Source organism: Primulina huaijiensis, chromosome 11, assembly GCF_012295235.1.
Source record: "Primulina huaijiensis isolate GDHJ02 chromosome 11, ASM1229523v2, whole genome shotgun sequence".
Lineage (NCBI taxonomy): Eukaryota > Viridiplantae > Streptophyta > Magnoliopsida > Lamiales > Gesneriaceae > Primulina > Primulina huaijiensis.
Window position 1 is genome coordinate 14,483,333 of NC_133316.1, and position 11,014 is coordinate 14,494,346.

An 11,014-nucleotide genomic window follows, 5' to 3' on the forward strand; every position below is an offset into this window, starting at 1 on the left:
TAATTTGAAAATTCTATGGCTCGATGAATTATTTGTGACTTGATGATGATTGTTGTCTTGAGATGAGTATTATGATATCGAGATTATGATATTGAATTGCATCATTACATTGCATATTTTGAGCCACTTTCGATTCAGATTTGATATGGCGGAGGTCGCCTTGAATTATTGATTTGTTGGACGTATGGCGCTATAGTTGAGTTGGCATAGTGTATGCGGAGGTCGCTGCTATGGCCTGAACACTCTCTATAGGCGCACCATAGTCCTGGGATTGTAGAACACAGCAACCCACCCCGAGCGGATGAGTCGGTGGATGTTGCTGGGGGATTCTCTTCCCTTGGGTACCCTATGACCAGATGATTCACTTGATCTTGAGATTTATTGATAGCCCACAGCTTCTGATCATGCATTGCATTATATTGCATCTTTATGAAATTATATGAACTATTTGTCATTTTAAATCTCATATGTTATTGATTGTATCATACTGGGTTTATACTCACCGGCACGTCGGCTACCTCTTGTTTTCATGTGCTTGACGGTAGGTGAGGCGAGGCTTGGGATGCCAGAGTCCAGCTCCAGGCGAGGAGATACGAGTTAGAGTGGGATTCTCGGGTCTTAGGAGCTATGTGATGATGTTGGATTTCTTTGGTTCACTGCTTTATTTTGGCATGTTAAAATTTATATTTCAAGTATTTGAGATCTTTAAATTATTTTAACGATATTTATGTCGGTTGGTGAACCACTGATTATGTATTTTACTCAATCCTTTGAGTTGTTACATTTATAATTATTAATATCAGATGTCGGACCCAGGGCCCCACATCACATAAACATAATTAATTTAAAATAATGCAACTTTCACAAATTATGCATCACTAAACTCATTTTAAATTAAATAAATGAATTAATAATTAAATAAATGCATGGGTTTTACGCGTACTGAATTTTGGGCTCTACAAGAAATTTTGAAAATAATGAATAATATATGGTATTCAAATATTGTTTCCAGCCAATAATTACCTTAGTTTCGAAACTTAGTACAAAATATACATATCAATTTCAAATTTGGAATGGATATAATCATAAGGGGAAAGAAATATTGCATACAAGGCAGCTTTCTCAACGAGAAAGCTAGCAAATTTGCAATACAGTCCATGTACATTACGAATCTGTACGAGAAAACTGTCTACGTTCAGCCATCCAGTCCAGAAGCCATAATTTCGAAATTTCTATATACATATACACATTTTATTAATTATGGCATGAATTAAGTATGTAATGTATATCTCGATAATTAAGGAATAATTATCTCAGAAATTTGGAAGGAATATCAACCGAATTATGGTAAGATTTTCATCTCGCCCCTATAAATAGGAGGACTCCCCTCATTCGACATTCACATCTTAAAATTTCGAAATTCTCTCTAGCATCCTCCATATAACTTTTCGAAGCCTTCATCCTCAAGTAGCGAAGCTCTGCTGCAATCCAGACCCGGAGAGAAGTTCAATCACCCAGCGTAGCAACCTTCCATGTTTTTAGTATTCAAAATACTGCAAGTGGGTTGTTTTAAATTGAAGGATCTTGTGCTGGGCACCTTTGAGATACTTCAAACACAATATTCTCCAATGAGCTGCAATAGCTCGTGTTCTAAAAATTTTAACACCGATGAACTAAATCGAGTTTGTTTTTCAAACAAAGCGGAAGAAACTCGAAGTAATCTTTCGTGAAGAAAGCTGTTATATTTGAACGCATTTTAACTTATGTAAAACTGAATAACTGAAAAGCATATTATCAGTTCTCGGATGTATCAGTTCAGTTATGGTAAGAACTAAACTGATACACCTCGAACTGATCCAATCAGATTGAAAACAACAGTTAATCAATTAAGTACACAAGATATGTTTATGAATGTTCAGAGACTTCAAATGCTCCTACGTCACCCCTTCTACCACCTCGGATAGGATCCACTAGAAAAATTTGATTTATACAACACCTTGTACAAACCCACTCAGCTTAGGACTTACACTACTTCCTAATCTTAACTCTTAGCCTAGACTGAAGTCAGCACCAGCCAACACTTTTTTAACGTCTGTGTGTCAAAGACTACATACACAAGTTTAATGTCTTTGTACAAGACTATATTTGAGTGGTGTTGTGTGTGCATGTGTGTAAAAACTGAACAAAGAATACACCAAGAAGGTTTTCTCACACTGAGGGAAGTGCGCTTCTAAACTAAGCTGATAATACTTTAGTATTTCCTCCGGGCTGATTGCTTTTTGAAAGCTGATAAGCAAATAAGCGTGTCTTTTATTTTTCCACACTCTTTCCTGTATATTTTGCTGATGGTCTTGGTCTGTATTTATAGCAGCAAGATGACCGTACGCCAAGACTCATCACATGTGATCGTTGCAGCTTTGAATGAGTTCTTTGAACTTTGTGTCTCGACTATTCTGACAGCTCTTCTGGAACATTTTGTCTTTAAGCTTTGCTGCAACGTCCGTTATTGTCCTTTGACTGGACATTTGCTTTTATACCGTTGTGCACAGCTGGATTCCATTGAGTAAGCTTGTCGTGTTCTGCAAACTGATTGATTTCAAACTGATGCTCTGACTGGTCAGTTGAGTTGGTCTTGAACTGGTGCGGTGAAATCAAATGGTTCGTCAGCTGAACTGATTTAACTGATTCAGTTGAACTGGTTAGTTGGGTTCTTCATCAGTTTAACACTTCATTAGGTGACCGAGCTTTTGAAGGTCTTCTGCTGAGGTACTTATCAACAGACCAATCAGTTGAACTGTTCTTGATACAATAGTTGGACTGGTTTGGTTTGATTGGTCAGTCGGAGCTTTCAGTTTGCTTCTCGATAGCTTCAGTTTTGCTCGATTAACTGATCAGTTTGAATCCTGATCAGTTCCAGTTTCCAGCGCACTTCGATAGATAATTAGAAACAAAATAACAAGTTTTGTTAACATCAAAATCAAGATTGAGAAAATAAAATGTTCCAACATAAATGTTTAAATTTTTAATTTGTGCATTTCGTGTGTTTTAAAATTTCGGTCGAGTGCAAATTATTCTTCTACCCTTTCTGGTTATGATTTTTGAATGAGTTATGTTTTGAAACTGTGAGGATTCAACTTGATATGGGAGGGAATCCCAACCATGATATGACCCTTACGCGACGGGAATGTAACTGTTATATGGCATCGCCCCCTTAGAGGAGTAAAAATTAGGGACTGATATCAGTAAACCATAGAAAGTAGAGAAATCTCAGTGTCTGGTTATTGTTATGCATGTGATACGAGCCTTGTTGTATATGAATTGTGTTTCGAAATTATGTATGTTGTTATATTGTGTTCGAACGACCCACGCTTGCTGATTATTTCCAAAATACTCACCTCCCTTACGACCCTTTCCCAGATAAACCCGAGGAAAAAGTCGAGGACAAAGAGTCGGACCAGTTTTGGGATGGTGAAATTCGAGATTTCAAGAGTTTAGTTTCAGTTGAGATTATTATTATTATCCAGTTGTAACGTTTCCGCATTTGATTCTGTCGTTTTTTTTTTCGACTTATGAGATTGTAAAGACAATGTTATTTCTTTTGAATTATGATATATAAACTGGTTTTGGTTTATATTGTGCTACGATACTAGTTTTTTTCGATTGTGTGATTGTTAAACAACGTCGATGTCAACCCTGAGTTTCGGGGCGTGACAAATAGCATTAATAAACTTTTTTTAAAACATATTTCGTTTCATCTTTTCGTGTGTGTGTTTTTATCGTAATAGAAAAGGAGATTTAGTTAAAAATTAGCAATACGAGGATGATAGATTGTGTGTTTCTTGATGGTATACTTTTGTATTTGGTTGATATCGTAAACAAAGACATGTTGGTTGATTAATGTATGGAAATTTTTTGTTCAAAAAAAAAAAAAGACTTCAAATTATATATATTTAGTTAAAAATTAAATGAAAAGCAGTAAAAAAATATTATTGCCAACATGTATCATAAAAAAACAAATAAAGTTACTGTATATTATAATTTTAAAAACATTCCTTATAAATAATTATAGGATGTTTCACGTTTTTTTTAAGCAAATAGATTATATAAGTTGTTGAGGCCCCAATACTTATACGTATCGATGTCAAACCTTACTTGTGTATTGTTCATCCTCATTATATAAAAAAACAAACATAAAGAAAATATATATAGGTTGTATGTAATTTCTTACATTTCTTTAAAATCGGTTTATATATACACACACAAACATATATTTATGAAAAATCAATCATAACATGAAATCAAAATTTTACGTACCCTCGAAATTTTAACTAAAATGTGCTAAAGTTAATTATCAAAGTAAATATGATAATACATTTTTTTTAAAATATCAGAAACGTACTTACGAGTAAGTTTTTTGTGAGACAGTTTCATGGATTTTTATCCGCGATACATGTCAACACTGTCCATATTTATAATAAAAATTAATATTTTTTCAATAGACCGTCTTACATGAGTTTTTGTGATTATCTTAATATCTTAGTTAAGCACAAATACTTGTCATTTTGAAATGTATTTGATTTAAATGTATTTTTCCTGTTCNTTGTAAAAGTGCTTGTGTCCAGGCACTCAATGATGTATCATAATGCCAAACACCAAATAGAGAATTTCCTTATTCAGATAAGGGACCTTAGAAGAGTTTATTTTCCTTTAAAAGAGATATTAAGGAAAAAACTAAGTATTGGACCTCATGGTTGGTCATCCCTTACTTGTAAAAATAGGTGGCCAACAGGAAGGTTTTTGGCAAAAAAATTTAAGGAAAAAAATCATTATTTGGATATATATTTATCGAAATCTACGATACAAACCTATTGCTCAGGTATTGCAAAATAAGGTTGATTACTCTGTCAGGCAAATAGCCACCAACACGGATCGCATTCAACAAATTTAGATGGCATTCCAAAATTTTCCCCGCATAATTCTTCTGGAACATCTGGGCAAAAGCTTTATTATCTGGGTTCTGAAGTTTTAGGTCTCCAAATCTAAGACAAAGAAAGAGAGAAGAGATAATTGATTCTGCTCAAGGCAATCAATCCCAAATCACAATCCACGGGATTAGGCCGGAATTAAGCACTTGTTTGTGAACCTACCGAGTGAAAAGGCGGTTTAATATGTGGACGGTCCACTTCTTCACTTCCCACCATCCCCATGACTTTCTCAGCTCGGGATCAGCAGGTTGGCCTTCTACAGGCACAGGCCTTTCTAGTATGTTTAAGAAAAGAACCATCCAGGAATTAAATAGATTGGGATCAGACAATTGCTTTGGAATCTCCAACTGAAAGATGTGTAACAACAGTATGAGATAAAATATAAAATAAAGGTCCTGCAGAGTAAATAAAGCCAGAAATATAATTTTAGCTGCAGCAAGAGATTGGGCATATATATTTTGTTAAATTTTTTTAAAGTTGAACATAAAAAAGCTGCGGCCATGCGTACCACTCACTCATAACAAAGAATATATGTGGAAACAAATGAAATGACCAAATCGGGTAAGTTGGCAAACAAGTTGCACTTTTGTAAACAAATACAATAAATATATAAATGAAATCTCGTTTTAAATTCGAGATATTGTTGCAGATAAATTATATTTCATAGACATAAATTAATTAATTCAATATACTGTATAATTTTAAATGTAATATAAATATATGGAAACAAATTTTTCGCAAATCAAAACATTATCTGTGCATATTTCTTTATTTTCTCTAAATATTTTTAAATTATTAAGTTCTAATTTTTTTTAAACCATTAATACAGAATAATTTATATATTTTCAATTATTTAATTTTATAATACTCTGATATAAAAAAATATTATACAATTACTTTTCACTAACCCAAATCATTTGATATCCCCTTGTTCATTGTTGTGCTTCTTCTTCACTTTTGTTTTCTTCCTTTACCTGTGTATTTGGATGCTCAAAATTTTGAATTTGGAATTGGATTTGAAAATCTATGGATTTAAAATTTCATCTTATGTTTGGTTTGAAATTTAAAAATTATTTTTAAAATTCATTTCTTTTTGGAAATAAACAAGATTTGAATTTGAAAATTTAAAATTTTACTAAAATAACTTTAATTATCTTTTACATAAATCAATATTTAAAACATAATACTCACATTATTAAAAAATTGAAAAATTTAAATTAATTTTATCATATATTTCTCTATGATGTTTCAATTATATATTTATGTTATATAAACTACATAAAATATTATATAATTAATTAACTATTATTAATGAACACAAATGAATTATCAAAATAAAATAATCAAATATAATATATAATATTCAAATTTTACGAAATAATTTATTTCAAAATTAAATATTTAACAATATCTTCATATCATAAAAAAAAAAAAACAAGATTCAAATATATAAAATAAAAAATAATTCAATTTGTTATTTAATCCAATCATCAACATATAAAAACAATAAAATGAAAAAAAAATTATAAATAATTTTTTAGATTTATCCAAATCCAAATTTCATCGAATCCTATCAATTTTGAGAACACAAATCTTTCCAAATCCAGGCTTCCAAAGATTGGGTTAGAGATGGAGAATCTTCGAATTTCTCCATACCCTCAACTGAATGAACTCAACCGCTTATATATACGTACAAATCCTGCGTATATAGATCGTGGGTTCTTGCTTTTCGGCTTTTTTTTTCCCATATTTTTGTATATATACAGCTCCGAATCTTCCGATCCATTCTTGTTCAGTACTGTTCCTCTCTGCCTTGTGAAGTTGCTGTTTCGTCATTGAAATTGATTCGCAACTTTTTTCTGGTTGTGGGTTGTCCCATGTTGGATCTGAACTCCCCGGCGGTGATTTCCCTGAGCTCCGCCGAAGTTCACCGCCGCAAGACCCTTGAAACCACCGCCGATTTGGTTACCTCCACCACCACATCGTTTACAGACAATGGGGTGGCCGACTGGCCGATGAGCACGACTCCAACAGCTTCACACGCGGGAAGTTGCTACCCACGCTCAATTTCTCGATTCTTGACAAGAAAGTGATCAAGATCGAGGATGAAGCGGACGATGACGTTACCGTTTACAAGACCGAGTTGCAGATTTTTCCCGTGTGTGCCTCGTCTTCATCGCCGGAGATGGAGGCTTCTAGGCGAATGTTTCAGGCGGAGTGGACATGATGGGATTTTACAAGGCGCAGTTTCCTGCGCTGCAGCAGCCACAGGTGAAGAAGAGTAGGCGTGGTCCACGGTCTCGGAGCTCGCAGTATCGAGGGGTTACTTTCTACCGGAGAACTGGGAGATGGGAATCATACATTTGGTATCCATAATCGAACCTCAAAATCATATCATATCTGACAATAATTCTGTTGCATGCATGTTTTGTGTTATGAATATATGTGAGAGAGAAAGCGGTTTTGAGTATCATGTTGGTTTTTATGGCTAAAGAAATTGTGGTTGTATTTTGGGCTGTTTGATTATCATATTTTCATTGTTAATTCGACGCCGAGCTCTTGCAAATCCGAATATTATGTTTAATTTCTTCGTGTTCTTGCGTAAGATTAATTTGGCACTGGTAGCCGCGGTTTGCGGATGATGATTGGTTGACAATATTGGTATTCTTAGGTTTTCTTTTGGAGGTGAAATAGTTGTAAATCCATGGGTGTGCAAGTTATTTGTGGATGCAACTATTTGTTGATTATGTGGTACAACATCATATAAAATCATGACCACCGATGTGGCACCATAAATGAGTCGTGACTGCATATGCGACACAGCTACAGATTATCGATAACATGCGATTCAACTACTGAATTGTTGCTTGCTATGCTGCATGACCAATGGATTATGGCACTTAGCAGTACGTCATAATTTTGATTTGGGCTTGATTGATACATCAACAATAGATTTCGATACGCCTGCAGAAGCTCGAAATTAGAATTGGTGATGAGTTTGATCTACAAGATTCAAATAGTACAATTACCCAAATTTCATGATAATTTTGATTTGGGCTGGATTTTAAGGATTTGACTGGATTTCATTATCTATAAGCAAAATTTAATTTGCTGGAAAGATACAATGGCATAATTAATGGGGCCATTACTTCGCCTCCACACCCAAACTGGCCATGGAAAATGCAAGGTGCCGGCATCATGACCCTTCTAGTGCCACTTTTATCTTCTGCAGCATCATCAGGATTCTCTACCACTGCCACTCCGAATTCGAATTCCCTTGTCTCCTCGACATCCAGAACGCAGCTTCCAGCATCTGAGGTTAACAACCTTCAGTGACCTGTGTAAACGCCACAGACCGCGACTATTCAAGTTAGACTCACGCGCCCTTGTATGTTTCTCCAGGAACATAAGTGTAGAATAATATGTCAGGACACATGAAATCATGTATAGCTGTTATAAATAATTCTCTGCATCTTGTGTCTGTTACTATAAGTAATTCATCCATGGTGGAAATCGGTGATAGTCATTCTCTGTCTGCATTTTATTGGATTTTTGGTCGATATGTGTTATTATCTATCAACGTTCTTCTGCTTCAATTCATGTAAATTGAATTACTGCCACAATAATATGGCCGTATGAAGGATAATATAGCTTAACAAATGGTACTTTGTTGCGATAGCGTGATGCTTAACATGAAATGATTTCTTGTGATAGTATTAGAGTGTCATCAAGGCAAAGCAAGAAATTTAGGTGAGAGGGACGATATAGCTTTCCCCAGTTCTGTTATGCTGATGGAACAACATTCTCCAACTCTCAAGTATAACTTTCCCCCGGTTGAATGCAATCTATTTCATTCATCTTTTGAATTCAATTGCCGACACTTACAATTTTTAATTTATCTTCAAGACATTCTTAAGCAACTTCTCCTCTCGGATGTTTTGGTCTCAAAAATTCTCATTTCATTTCAAAATTCAGAAATTTTATATGATTTTCAAGAATTCAAGGTGCAACCGAGAACAAAATTATAAGGTAAGTTTCTTAATATTGTTTTATCTGATCTTCAATTTTCATGTTTCTTATGAAAATTTCCAGAAACAAATTTTTCAAAAACTTTATGATATCGGGTTTTCTAAAAATGAAAACAAAATTTTAAGACAGAGGTATCACGGCTCTGATACCAAATGTTAGAATTTTTCTCAAAAATCATGTTTCTACGTATATATAAATATGATAAATAATATGCATAAGCGAATCGAGTATTACATCAGGCCATCGAGAATTTGTAAGTTTTCTGATTTCCTTCCGGTTGAAGCCTTCTAAGCACTCAATACTCTCTATAGATGGTGTATTTTATTCTTATGAGGTGTATGCTTAGGGACCTCAATCACCGCTATTTATAGGTGTTTCTCATACCATCGATGAGTTTATCGAGAGCCCGAGAGTCAAAAGAAGAGGCGCATGCGTCCCTCAAATTTCTAAAGTTGAGACGGCGTACGCATATTTTGTCAAAAGTTATAGGCAATGGCCGTTTTCACTCCTTACACATTTTTCCTTCTTTTGATTGATATGGATCATATTTCTTACGATAACTAATATTTTCTGGGTATATGGACAAATGATAGTTGACTATGTGTATTTTGGAGATGTTATATGTTTTGATGCAACATATAGGAAAAACAAAGAGGAAAAGATCATTTGCACTCTTTGTTGGTGTCAATCATCATAAGCAAACTATAATTTTTGGTGTAGCATTGTTATATGATGAAACTGCTTAAACTTTCATGTGGCTCTTCCATACATTTGCTAAAGCTACGGATGTAAAAACTCCTGTAACTATTCACACCGATCAAAATGCAGCTATGGCAAAAGCTTAAGTGGAAAAATGGCCTGAAACATACCATCGCCTGTGCATTTGGCACATTCATCAAAAACCAGCAACACATCAAAAAGCCAATCAATTGTTAGTTTGCAAGATTCTTTGAAATAAATTATGAAAGCTAGCAAATTTTTAAATCCCTTCTCCCAATCAATTGTTAGTTTGCAAGATTTTTTGAAATAAATAATGAAAGCTAGTTATGGTAAGTGAGTTATAGATTCTTTTGTATATAGCTTCAATGACTGTGTATATACTATTATCTCATATTGATCTTCATTTATATTAATATACTGATTTGGCACGTGCATCATCGGATATATATATTTTTAGATGGAAGATGAGTTTGTTAAAATTGTGTTTCAATATATATATATATATATATATATAAAAGGACAGTTAGTAAAATAATTTTGATCAAATATTTTTTAATTTATATTTGAATAATTTTGATCAAATATTTTTTAATTTGTATTTGAATACCCTAAATACATTTTAGAAGAATCATTTTTTGAAAATAAAATTTGACCAATATCATTCTCCCAAATTCCCCAAAATTTTGATTTAACAATTTTCAATGTACTGCAATAGAATACTCGATGTTTATCTGTTAGTCTACGTTAGATCACATGAGTCCCACATTTTTATGAAAATTGACATACATATTGACGATCCAAAGATTAACTTTTACCTCATCATAGAAAAAAAAATACTTTAGATGATGAGAGAAATACTTTAGATATAACATAGAATAATCCATTTTTCTGACATATGTATATCTTATTAAATGTGTACATGCAACAGCGTAATTCTGGAGTTTTTGATTTGAACGTTTCATCAACTGAAGGCCAAGAAGAAGATGCTAGGAACCAATTGTTTGGACTAAAATTAAATTATACAGGCCCATCAAATATAGCAGATCAATTCTTATCAATTTAAACTGATCACGAGACGCTGAAAAGAGAGAAATCGTGGGATAAAAAGCGGAAAAACATGGATCATTAGAGAGTGGAGAACTGCTCAGCATTCAAAAGAAAATGACCGGCCAAAGCAACAGAGAAGGACACACAACAATCTCTCGCACAACTCCAGGCAACAATCATTCTGAAAAAACTCAGGATCCGGCAACAATCATTCTGAAAAAACTCAAAAAACC